The sequence below is a fragment of the Lissotriton helveticus genome, chromosome 7 (assembly GCF_964261635.1).
Source record: "Lissotriton helveticus chromosome 7, aLisHel1.1, whole genome shotgun sequence".
Classification (NCBI taxonomy): domain Eukaryota; kingdom Metazoa; phylum Chordata; class Amphibia; order Caudata; family Salamandridae; genus Lissotriton; species Lissotriton helveticus.
Window position 1 is genome coordinate 1818177783 of NC_136068.1, and position 12004 is coordinate 1818189786.

A 12004-nucleotide genomic window follows, 5' to 3' on the forward strand; every position below is an offset into this window, starting at 1 on the left:
GAACTGCCAAGCCATGTCTTCCCTGAATCGGAAACAAGCATCCTGGGACTGGTTTCGGGTTCATAACCCTCATCAGCCAGGCTATCTTGAATCCAGAGGCAAAGTGAGCAAGGGACCCTGGCTGATAGTTGCTGAGTCAATATAAACATTCATAAAGACATTTTGTGCCTGAAAAAATCATAAAGACATTCTTGATGTATTGTTTCCACATTCTGGTATTGTGAACAAATGGAATACCAAAGGGGATGATGGACGGAGCGTTTAAGCAAATCAAACACTCACCCCCAGTCAGCTGATCTGGGTTTAATCCATCATCATTCTTTAGCTCACTCCACCACCCCAGTTCAGACATGGCCATATGCAAATCAATCTGACCATGTGCCTCAAGGGAACAGTCTAGCCCGAACTTCCAAGCCATGTCTTCCTTGGACCGGAAACAAGCATCCCGGGACCGGTTTCAGGTTCATAACCTCATCAGCCAGGCTATTTTGAATCCAGTGGCAAAGTGAGCAAGGGACCCAAGTCTGGGCATACCCTGCCAACTTAAGGCGAACAAAGCGATACCAAAGGGGATGATGGACGGAGCGTTTGAGCAAATCAAACACTCACCCCTAGTCAACTGATCTGGGTTTAATCCATCATCATTCTTTAGCTCACTCCACCACCCCAGTTCAGACATGGCCATATGCAAATCAGTCTGACCCTGTGCCTCATGGGAACAGTCCAGCACGAACTGCCAAGCCATGTCTTCCCTGAATCGGAAACAAGCATCCTGGGACTGGTTTCGGGTTCATAACCTCATCAGCCAGGCTATTTTGAATCCAGTGGCAAAGTGAGCAAGGGACCCAAGTCTGGGCATACCCTGCCAACTTAAGGCGAACAAAGCGATACCAAAGGGGATGATGGACGGAGCGTTTGAGCAAATCAAACACTCACCCCTAGTCAACTGATCTGGGTTTAATCCATCATCATTCTTTAGCTCACACCACCACCCCAGTTCAGACATGGCCATATGCAAATCAGTCTGACCCTGTGCCTCATGGGAACAGTCCAGCCCGAACTGCCAAGCCATGTCTTCCCTGAATCGGAAACAAGCATCCTGGGACTGGTTTCGGGTTCATAACCCTCATCAGCCAGGCTATCTTGAATCCAGTGGCAAAGTGAGCAAGTGATCCACGTCTGGGCATACCCTTCCAACTTACGGTGAACAAAGTGACACCAAAGGGGATGATGGACTGAGCGTTTGAGCAAATCAAACACTCACCCCCAGTCAACTGATCTGCGTTTAATCCATCATCATTCTTTAGCTCACTCCACCATCCCCTTTGGTTTCGCATTGTGAACGAATGGGCCAATGGCACTCAATATGCATGCAGTTTAAATCAAGGGCCTCCACAAAAAGAAGGACACAATTCGGGGCAGAAGGGAAATCAGTAGACATCGCTTTGGCAACAAATATTACTGTTATATTGTTAGCGTCTCAGAAAAAAGGGAGCAACGGAGGGAGGGCCTATAAAAGATAAGAGAGCAGGATAGAGGAGAGGCGGGAAAAGCAATGGACAAGTTGGGGTTTGGAGAGTTACATGGGGAGGAAGAGGGGCAGGTGTGTGATGGTACATGAAGCACACAGGGGAGAGGGAGGGAGAGCAACAACACATGCACTTCCTTGGAGTGCTAAAAGCAAAAGAAACAGGGATTGGCAAAGCCAATTGGTCTCGCTTTTGAAAAGCAGTAGCCAACTGTTTGGCTTTGCCAGGATTTGTGGCTGACACCGAACAACATTGACCACAAAAAGGGATAGAATGGCTGCAGTAGCATGATGATGTATTCCCATGCATGCATCACCAGACACGTGTAAGTATGCCCATGATGCTTGCAAACCCTTGCTTTGGTTTAGTTATAATTTTGAGTTCTAGGTTCATGGATGCTAATTTTGGAACAGTAAAAACGTTCAAAGAAGTACATAATGAAGCTAGAAGTTACCCAGTAGTAAATTGCAGCTGCTAAGACTTCCAAGAAGAAAAATAGAGAAAAAGAAATAAAAAAACAGGACCGGTATGGAAGGGGCAGGGGAGCAACAACAGAGTGGAGGGCAAGTTTTGGCAAGAAATGGAGGCGCTGGTGAGGGTAGCTGAATGGGACGGGGTGGGGTAGGGGAACGCAGCAGATGAACTGGAGAGGGCAACAAAGAAAGCGGAGGGGCAGGGGTGTGAGAAGGAAGCAGCACACCGTAATTCCATGATGCCATTTTTGATAGGATACAAGTGATCCATTAAAACGGCTAATGAAGAATCTATTCTCTTGGGTAAGAACAAATAAAAGAAGGAGGAAAGCCATCAAAATAGAAGCAAGCTAATTAGATTTACAAGAAAGCCAAGCAATCATGAGTATGGACTGACCTAAAGCCTACACTCAGGGTTTATTACGATGTCGGGCGAAAGAGCCTCCTCCTGACAGTCGTAATCTCCTCGACAGCTTCGGAGCCCTTCCGAACGACTTGGTCATTTTACATTCTGACTGCCCGATTACGATGCTCGCGGTCGGAATGTAAACCATGCGGTCATTCTGAATTGGTTCAGAGTCACTCACAGAGTATTCTTAAGTCGGAATAGCATTGTACACCCCTATGTACATCGTTTCCGCCCTTTTTGATCACAATGTCAATTTCCAACAGCATTTCCGCATCGGCCTGACCGACATGGAAAGGCTGTCAGAAAGTGTCTTTGGGTTCCCCTGGCAGGGCCCCTTAGCCCCCGTGGCCTACGGTTGATTGCCATGGGGGAATCTAAGGGACCCCCCTTTAATACCCTGTACTGTGTGGCAGGCACCATGGGGTGCCTGCGACAGGGTGCAGGGTTCTCTGCAAACACCCAATTTCGTCATAAGAGCCTGTGTTACGGCCGGTTGTTGGGTAGAACACAAGATCCCATAGGAAACAATGGGACTCCTACCGAACAGTGTTCAGTCACATTGTAATCTGGCAGTCGGAACCGCCGATTACAAGTTGGTCAGAACCACCAACTGCAAGTCAGTTGGTTCTGATTCCGAGTCTGTGTTGGGAGGAGGCTTTCCACCCGACATCGTAATGAGCCCCTAAGTATTGAAATTGTATACATCCAAAACCTGTCTGGCGGCAAGAACTAAGAAAAGCAACATACTAAAAAAAACTTTGTGGCCTAGGGGCAACAAAGCATTGCCTAACTCTACGCTATGGCTTTTCAAAATGAGTAGAACTTATACACTTATACAAAGATATCAGGCATGTCCGGTACAGGTAAGAGTGGTAGGTCGGAGGCCGGGCTGGAAGTCAACATATGACGAGTCGGCATTGAAGCGAGCGAAAGGTAAGTTGTTTTATTTATTTTATTTTCCCTATCCCGTTACCTGCCGACTTCCTCCCCGCCCCGCCCCATCGCCCCACTCCTCTTACCTGTACCGGCCGCGCCTCACAGATACAGAAACAGACTTATGGGCTGCTCCTCCCAGCCATTCTCTACTGCAGTTCAGGTGGCTTTTGGCACTGATTAACTAGGGTGTAGATTTGATCTGGTTTCAGCCCACACCATTGTGCAGGTTAAACACTAATAAGATTAGCCTTTTATTCTTTCTTTTTTCTTATATTTTTTAATTGCACATTGACAAGGCCAAACTTTGAGTGGGCTAATTCTTGTTTTATAAAGCTGCATTATTTCCACCATGCAGTTATGGGGTCTGATTCACAAACAGCATTTTTGTAGTATGAAGAGTAGTGCTACTTCAGTAATGTTTAATTACATAAAGCAATTCCCAAACGTCTGAGTGTAAATCGCCACCTCTCCTATCTTCTCTATGGGGAGATTCTCACACATGTAAGTTACTACTTCTGGCCCAATTACGATATAAGTCGGAAAGCCTCTGATCATTGGTTTCAAATCCAACAGCCTTATTACGATTAAGGCTGCCAGGTTTGAAACCGGCCAATCGGACCGACTGCTTTCCGATGGGTTCAAGGAGCCCATCGGCCAGTCGGAGGCCGCTCATAATTCCCTATGTACAGTATTTATGCCTTGGGGATTATGATGTGGATTTCCAACAGGCTTTTCATGCCAGGCTTTCCTCCATGAAAAGCCTGCGGGAAAAAGAATAGCAGGGCCCCCTTGCCACAGTGGCCTACGGTTGGAGGCCTGAAGGACACCTATGGTACCCCCCTGTTAATCCTTCCACCGCGTGGGAGGCACCAGCAGGTGCCTGCCACGCAGTGCAGGGATAAAAAACACCCATTTCTCAATGGGAGCTTGTGCTATGGCCAGTTTACAGTTTAGAGGAACCTTGATAATGCAGTTGATTCCACAACGGTGTCGGGCAGACGCAAGTCTGCCCGACCTCGTAATGAGGGCCCTAGTAGTAAACGTGGAAGGGACCAATTGGCTGGAATAGGAGAGTATTTACTATTAAATCGGAGGGATTTGTGGGTGAGTAAAGAGTGGTTTAATGTGGGGTTTATAGAGTAACATGCACCCACCTATAAAAAAGTAAGGCCATTTCTATGAATAAACTGTCCTTCTAAAGTTATTACAGCCAAAAAAGGACCCAAAACAGTGTTAAATGTACTCAAGCTCATAGCTGGAGTAAGTCCAGCACCACACATGACAAACCTCTGGTATTGCAACAAACTCCATATTAAACAAGCATTTGCAATGCAATAGGTCTCGCATGTTTGCAAGTTTAAGCTATTGGCATTGTAAATGACAATGCCTTTTATTTATGTTTTCAAAACGAAAACAAAAATAAAAGGCATTGTGATTTACAATGTCAATAGCCCAAACTTGCGTAAATGCGAGACCTATTGCATTGCAAATGCTTGTTCCTAATAGACACCAACTAAAAACAGAAAGACACTTGTAACGTACTAAAGTCCAAGCGCTATAACAATATAAAAGAGTACACACACCAAATTAAGCGTTGCATGCTGGCAAACTGAATGCACCAAGCAGTTGTGAAAAGGCACATATGAAAAAGAGGATTATAAATGTGTTAATAAAACTGAGCGTAAAAATGTAAAAGGTATTAAAAAAAATAAGTAAATGCCATTAGTTGCATGTTGCGTTCCCTTTCCACGACTTCCTTTTTAGCCTTACATATGGTAAGCATAAGAATATCTTGTTAAACTAAACTCAAAGTGTTCTGCAGACGGCAGCAAACATATAACAGACAGCGAATGCAAAACAAACAGGAAATAACAGCTAGATGCAGCCAAGGCGTCTTCCATCCTGTTTTTTTTTTCTTGTTTGCAATTTTATGAAAGCTTTCGCGGGGACGGAAAAAGTCGCAGCATGTGGTTTACAGACCACAACACCCTGCTTTTAGCACCTAATTCAGGGCGCACAATAGATTGTGGTATAGATAAGACTAAGAAATTAGCCTATATATGTTTACAATAGTTTTTAATCTAGTTACGACGTTTGCTCACCGCCTGGTGATTCAGTGCAAATTAGTTAATATCCCCACGCCATAGGCAATATGGTAGTAGGCAATCTCCCTAACGCAGCAGGTTGTGGCAAAATGAGCAGAGCTGCTGAGCAAGAGTTAGCTGTTAGAGTCATGGCGTTCGCTCATCCCCGGTTGATACTGAGCAAATTAGTTAATACCCATGCGCCTTCCAATGAGCAATGTGTTTGTATGCAATGTAACTGTTTTTTATATATTTTCACAATACTTTTGAGTCTAGTTCACGCTATATAGAACTGCAAAACAAACATAACCAAAAAGCAACCAGCCATTATACACTGCTAGAGTCACAGCGTTCGCTCACCGCCCGGTGATTCTGGGCCAATTATTTAATACTCCGCGCCATAGGCAATATGGCAGTAGGCAATCTCCAACAGCAGCAGGGTGTAGCGAAATGAGCAGAGCTGCCGAGCATGAAGCTAGGGAACCATGTCAGAGTCACGGCGTTCGCTTACCGCAAGGTGATTCTGGGCACATTAGTTAATATCCTGCACCTTCCAATAGGCAATGTCTATCCCTGCACCATAGGCAATATGGCATTTGTAAATTGTAAACGCATTTTGTAAATATTATGCGCGCAGCCATTGCAAAGGAAACAAGAAAAATTAGACAAAACCGGACGCCATGCTGAAACTAATAGCGCCGTACCCCTGTTGAAAAGATGAAAGCGGTGACCGCTGCAATTGCTTAAGGGCTGGCTGCATGTTTGACAGGGGGAAGATAAAAGCGGATTTGCTGAATCTGCCTCAGCTGTCATTGTTTAATAAAATGGGCATGGCGTGCTGCATGTAGTGCCTGCAGGACCAGAAACTATTTAAAGACAAGCGCAGAAAGACAAACTCGGCCCCCGGCCGCGAAAGCGAAAGTGAAAGCGTTTGTTTACCTTGTAGGAGCGAGCACAGCAAGCATGATAATTAAAAACCCAGGTCACCAAAGCTCGCTCCCGCAAGGGAATCACCAAATGTGCACGCATTGCCATTGAAAGCAATGCAATGCGTGCATGTTTTTGGGCTAAAATGCAAATTGATTTCCAGATGTCTCCTCCTAAACAGCGCGCATGTGCGCTACGTAGGCGAGACCTAAAAATAGATGTAGTGACTTAAAATAAAAAGCAATAGGCAATTCTGTTAAATTAAATTATTTGAAATAGTTAAAATAAATTACACATTAACACATTCTAAAAGTAAAACATTTTATTTTATTAAAATATTTTAATAACCTTGTATGTATTTAAACATTATTGTAACATTAATTTGTATTACACAATAATTCAATAACAGTACATTAAGTCTATATATCACATTTAATAAATATTAATACATAATAAAAATATAATGTTTTTACATTAGCTGGATTTTAAAAAAAATTATCAGAAAAATACTTTTATTTTACTTCATATCTTAAAAATAATTATACATTAATTTGAAATAACATTAATTTTGTTGTAGCATTTTTGTATTTTGTTCTACATTTATTAATTAAATAGCATTAATATTTAATATATAAATCTTTTTATAACTTTTTTAAAAGCTTAATATACTTTTCTACTCTCCCCTATACTTTACCATGGGGACATCACTGTCATCCTATGATAAATTATTTGCCCCTTTGCAAATTATTTCATCTTCTTATGCCTCTGTGCCCTTGTTAGCCAGAGGCTCCAAAATAGGTTGCCTTAACATTCACCACTGTGTAAAACAAGCATTGGCAAAGCCAATAGGTTTCGCAGAGGCAAGATTTATCAGCTTTGTCAATGTTTTTTAAGCTATGTTGCACAGCATTGTAGGGTCTAACTTGGCTGCATGCAAAGAAAAAGTGCTGTAACAACGCTCTGCTGCTTCATAGCAGCGACTGCGGCTTGCTGACCTTGGAACTGGTGCAACCAGATTGGAGTCACAGTGTCAGATCGACATCTAGTGATTCTGTGAAAATCACTTAATCTCCCCAGGCCCAAAAACAAAAAAAAATAATGTGGCTTTGTTTAATGCAACTGCTGCTCATGTTAAGCATTTTGAGCGCTACAATACCTTTCGGTCAAGTTCGCGCTATGGAAATGGAAAGTAGTATTTATAAAGTGCTAACTGCCACTCCGAAAGGAGCCTCCGGGCGCTGGTGTGGAGGTGAGCGGCTTCATTGAGGATCTTAAATGAGTGAGAGTCAGAGTTCATCTGGTGCTCCGAAAATCCATGTTTTTAGTGCTTTCCAATATTGTGTTTCAGATTTGCGCATTCTCAGATGCATTGGCTGTAGGTTCCAAGCTCTGGAACCTAATGCAGCTATTTTATTTCCTCCCCCTGTTGTATATCTAAAACTAGGAGGTCTAAGTAGGTTGACTGATGATAACCTGAGGGTTCTGGTTGTATTGTAAGGGGTGAATCTTAATATGAAGTATGTTTATGTTTATGTTTATGTTTATGTTTATTAGATTTGTATTGCGCACAAATAGCCGAAGGTGTCTCGGCGCAGAGGATTGTCAATTGACATATATCATGCTGAAGGGAGTCATTGGTCAAAGAGCCAGGTTTCAGTTGTTCACAGAAAATTAAAAGCGTTGGACTGGTCTTGATGGTAAAAGGGAGAGTGTTCCAGAGCCTCGCAGTAGCTACTAGGAAACGTCTGTCTCCCCAGGCAACTGTTCTAGTGCGAGGGAGAGGAAGAAGGTAGTTGGATGCCGAACGAAGGGGCCTGCTCAGAGTGTAGATCTTAAAGGCCTTTATTAGAAATCGTGGTCCAGAGTTATGGATGGCCTTATACGCGATACAGAGGGCTTTAAATTTTATGCGGCTTCTGACTCGCTGCCAATGCAGTTGACGTATGGCCGCAGAGACGGAGTGGTGCTTGGGGTTGGAAAGTAGTACTCTTGCCGCCGCATTTTGGACCGACTGCAGTTTGTCCAGAGGGCATTGCAGTAGTCCAATTTGGAGAATATTAAAGTGGTTATAAGAGTTTTTCCTGCCGCAGGAGGTAGGTAAGGGAGTATTTTTTTGATTTTTCAGAGAATAAAAAAGGAGGACGAGGTCACTGCGTTAACATGATGGTGAAATGTTAATTTGGTGTCAAATATGACCCCAAGATTTCTGACCTTGGCAACCGGTACTGGCGGGGGGCCCAGGTCAATTGGCCACCAGCTGTCCGGCCATACCGGAGACAAGTTGCCAAAAGTCATCACCTCCGTCTTGTCCGAGTTTAATTTTAAGCAGTTCATCGACATCCAGGACCCTATGGCTAGCATACCCTCCTGGAATCTCGACGCAACTGCCAGTCCATCCTTGTGAACAGCCAACACCAATTGGGTGTCGTCTGCATAGGTGGTTAAACTCAGCCCATACGATTTTATGACCCTCGCCAAGTCCAACACATAGATATTAAATAGTGTTGGACTTAGCGATGATCCCTGGGGCACTCCGCAAGGCAACATGGATGTGGGCGAGTAAAATGTGCCCAGTTTCACCGATTGGGTGCGGTTAGGCAGGAACGAGGCTACAAGATCTCTGGCTAGGTGGTTGACCCCCAGTGTTGAGACACGGTCGATCAAGGTGGAATGATCGACCGTGTCAAAGGCAGCGGAGAGATCTAACAATATGAGGGCCGCCGCCCCACCATGATCTAAAATTGTCCTGATCTCATCAGCCGTCTTTATCAGTGCAGTTTCTGTCCCATGGCCTTGCCTAAACCCAAACTGGGTATCATCCAGCAAGTGATGTTGATTGATATATTCCGAGAGCTGGTGGTTCATAAGTGATTACAAGATTTTTGCTGGGAAAGGAAGGCAGGCTATGGGTCTGCAATTAGCAAGTTCTAGAGGGTCTAGAGATGTTTTTTTTAGCAGGGGTTTAATTACTGTTTTTTTCCATATCTCTGGATACTCACCCGCGAGACACATGGAATTACAGATGTCAGTAAGAGGCGGAGTGATAGTCTCACAAAGCAGATTAAATACTGAAGGTGGGCAAGGGTTTAGAGGGGAGCCTGAAATGATGGTGGCTGCATATTTAGTGATCGTGTCAGCTGAAACGGGGTGAAAAAGGGAAAAGGTTGGGCCGGCCGGTGTAGACACAGGTCGAGAGTTCAGGCCTTGTGAGTGGGTTAGTGAAGAAAATGTTGAGTATATATTAGTGACCTTGGTGGCAAAGTAATCCGCCAAGGAGTTACAAAGGTCTTGAGATGGCTCAATAGCAGGAACTGATGGAGGAGTCGAAAAGATGTTGACTATTTGGAACAGTTTTTTGGATGAATTTTGTACAAGCTCGATTTGAGATAGATAATAAGCACTCTTATGAGAGATTATGGCACGTTTATATATGGCTATGGCAGCTTTATAGCATTGTTTGTCCTGAAGGCTATAATTTTTACGCCAGTGTCTCTCGAGGTCCCTGCAGTGCTGCCTCTGCAGTCTGAGTTCCTCCGAAAACCATCTCGGGTGGATCGATTAGGAAAAATTAATTTAGTGGGTACTTCCGTACTGAGTGCATCCAGGAGCCAATCCTGGTACCTGATGGAAGTCTGAGTAGGGTTAGCAGAAGCCTCAAAAAGGGGGTGGTAAGTATTTGAGTGAGAAGAGAAAGATCAAGATTTTTGCAGTCTCGAATACTTTGCGCAATTTGCGATTTATACTGTGCTGAGTTAGGATTATGTGCTTTTATGCTAACGGTAACTACTTCATGGTCAGACCAGGTCAGGGGCAGCACATTGTGCCGTTGCATGTTGGACTACTTGTAGTCTTTTTAATGTTTGTTTGAGGTTGTTATCCTTCATCCACTGGAGGACCTTGGTGAGGCATCTTTTGAAGTTAAGTTCGGCCTCCCTTGAGTTTTAATATAGGGATAGGATAATTTGGGTGTCGTCCGCGTAAGAAGTAACTTCAAACCCCCAAATTATGTTTTTAGTCAGATGAGTGGGGTCATGTAAATGTTAAATAACAAAGGGCTTAACAAGGAGCCCTGAGGTACTCCTGTTGTGATGGCCTGTTCCACAGATAGGAAAGTTCCAAGGGAAACAGCTTGTCTGCGCATGGAAAGGAAGGATGTTACCATTCCAAGGCAATGTTCGAGATGCTGCAGGATTTGACTCTAGATAGGAGGATGCTGTGATATATGGTATCAAATAAGGTGGATAGATCGAGTAGGATCAGCACAGCCTTCCTACCTCTATCAGCTATCATTTTAAGAGTGTCCATAATTTCCAGGAGTGCGAACTCGGTGGAGTGTTTGGGGCAGAAACGGATTGTTGATGGTGGAGAATATTTCAAGCCTCGATTAATTTGGTTAGCTCCTTTTGGACAAATTTTTCTGTAATTTTTCCTAATAGGGGAAGCAGTGATTTGGGGCTCAGGTTAGAGAGGACTGAAGGTTCGATCTTAGGCTTCTTTCGCAGGGGTTTCACTATTGCTAGCTTCCAATCCTCTGGCACTATCCCTGAGCTTAGGGATGCGTTGACAATCTGGTTTATAATTGGGTTGACTGTGTCAATAATCAGGTGAAGAATTGTGGGTGGACAGGCATCTAAGGGAGATCCTGATTTACACGATTGCTTCACGAGTTTGATCCAGTGATACTGGTTTGAACGAGCAGATGGAGTGTTTAGTGGTGTCATGGTCGTGCTCGGAGGTGGCATGTGTAGGAGAGATAGGATTCGTAATGAAGTCTTTTTGGATGTGCATGATCTTTTCTTCAAAGAAGCATGATATTTGGTCAGAAAGCTTCTGTGAAGAGGGAAGTTCTTTTTGTAAAGCTTTGGGGTTAGTAAAAGACTTTACGACAGAGAAAATTATTTTTTGGTCTAGTTCGGCCTCCTGAATTTTGTTTGAGTAGTATTCTTTTTTGGCTAACTTAATCTGTGTGTGATAGAGCTTTCTGCTTATTTTAAATGCTTGCTTATCTCCTGCATCATAGCATTTTCTCCATTTACGCTCTTGTTGCTTACATTGATTATGTGCTTGTTTAAGAGTGGGTGTGAACCACGGTGCCTTCTGAGTTGTTTTCTTTCTATTATTAGGAATTGTCTTGAGGGATGAGTTCATTACTAACTGCATTCATCCAACTATTGAAGAGACGTGAATCTGCAGCAGTGTTCCCTGTCAGGGCTGGTATCTGTGCCTGGGCGGTAATAGCCAACTTGTGATTGCGGGCTAGTTGTGTTCATTTACGTCTGGTTTGCTGGACAGTATATTGAGAGTCAGGGTTAGTTGTCAGTGGGATCCTGAGTCTAAGAGGGATAAGGTTATGGTCTGGTCATATTTGGGGGCTATAGAAAACCTCAACAAAAAAGTACCTGAATAGAGATAACAAGCAATTGTAATGCTATCGGTCTTGCCTTTGGGACCTTTTATGTATTTAGCTGTGCAGCACATTAGCCTGGGTGCTGAAACATCTACTGTTCCTTTACATGGAGGGAAATTAAGCACCAAACTGCGTGACACACCAGGTATGGGAACATATGGAGAGAAATATTCCGCAGGAAATGGTGTAGTCCAAAGCTCTGTTTTTAATATAAAATCAGGGCCTTTGGTGGTCATATC